Source organism: Aplysia californica, unplaced genomic scaffold, assembly GCF_000002075.1.
Source record: "Aplysia californica isolate F4 #8 unplaced genomic scaffold, AplCal3.0 scaffold00171, whole genome shotgun sequence".
Taxonomy (NCBI): Eukaryota; Metazoa; Mollusca; class Gastropoda; order Aplysiida; family Aplysiidae; genus Aplysia; species Aplysia californica.
The window spans coordinates 133,908-135,414 of record NW_004797441.1 but is presented as its reverse complement, the minus strand read 5'-3'; positions in this window follow the sequence as shown (position 1 = coordinate 135,414).

Here is a 1,507-nt window from a genome sequence, read left to right as displayed (position 1 = left end):
CCCCTAACCTCCCCTCCCCCTAAATTCTCCCTGTCTAAGACGGAATGTTTTTCTGGCTCCCTTGCGATTCCGTCTATACAGATTCGACTGTATATAGTCGAACTTGTCTTAACGGAAATAGTATGTAAGATGTAAACCTGACATAGGGGATTTTCCTGCTCCCCCTTGATAAGCTCCTCTATAATTACCTCTATAGCCTGTCTAAGGCAGAAATGGAAAGAGAAATGTCTTCCGTTATGAAGCTTTTCACTTCCGGTAAGTCTAAGACGGAAAATGCTTAGCCAACTCAGCCTTAATTTGAAACAAAACTATCAAGTTCCATCAGCTCAAGGACCTTACAACTCCTTGCATCTCTAACCTTCAGGCCATGCCGCCAGTGCCGCCAGTGCCCGCCAGACGAGGAAGGGGATTTGTGGGTGCAATTTGGGGGAAGATCAGGGAAGATCTAGACGCTCAGAGATAGTATAAGAACGTATAGAGGGGAATATGTTACCCCATCCATGTGAGCTCTGAGCGGTGTAGGTGGCCTGGGTAGCGTGACTATAAAACCCCACTAGTGCCTGTGAAAGAAGAGAGCTGCTCCAGCACAGAAACTTTCATGGGTTTCCAAAGTCGGGGGGTCGGTGGGAACTTAGTTTGACCAATGCCTGCCGCCCTGATCGTACTACCAGCCGAGAAAAAGTTCCTCCAAGGAGCTTAGTTCCTCAAACCTTTGTTACGGGCACGAGAGGATAGGCATTGCTTGACTGTGCTTACTACGTCGATGGGTGGGGCTAAGGGTGGAAGCAAAGGAGACGTTTCTGTAATAGTTCAGACTGTGGTCTTATGAGATGCAAGCAGTGCTGGCAACAGATAACTAGGAATGACTCGTGCCATTATCAGACAGGTTAGGATAGCACTTGAGAGGTGTGAAGTTTTGATCACGGCTTGCCGACCGGACAAGCGACGTTTGCTCCAACTAGCTGGGTCAGAGCGGCAGGCATTGGTCAAACTAATTTCACACCTTTGTCCTCTGGCTACCCATGAAAGCTTCCGTGCTGGAGCGCCACTCGAGCACTTTCACAGACACTGGTGAGATTTCATACCACCATCACCCTGACCTTCTGCACCAGTAGGGGCTCACATGGATAGGTAGTAACATCTACCCCCAAAGGCAAATTGCTACCCTACTCCACTTCACCTTCCTCGCCTGGCGGTGTGGCGTAAAAGTTAGATCAGATGGAACAAAACCTGGTTGTTTTGTTTCAAATCGGGGCTAAGTGGGTAAACCACTTTCCGTTTAAAGCAGATAAAACCCTTAGAAGGGAAGGAATGTTTTCTTTCCGTTTCCGTGTTAGACAGGCTTCTGTTTTATGGAGGTAATAATAGAGGTATTTATCAAGGGAGGAGGGGGGAGATTCCGTCATGACAGGTTTCCGTCTTACACAGGTTGCCGTTAAGGCAGGTTCGACTCTCTCTCTCTTTCTCTCTCTCTCTCTCTCTCTCTCTCTCTCTCTCTCTCTCTCTC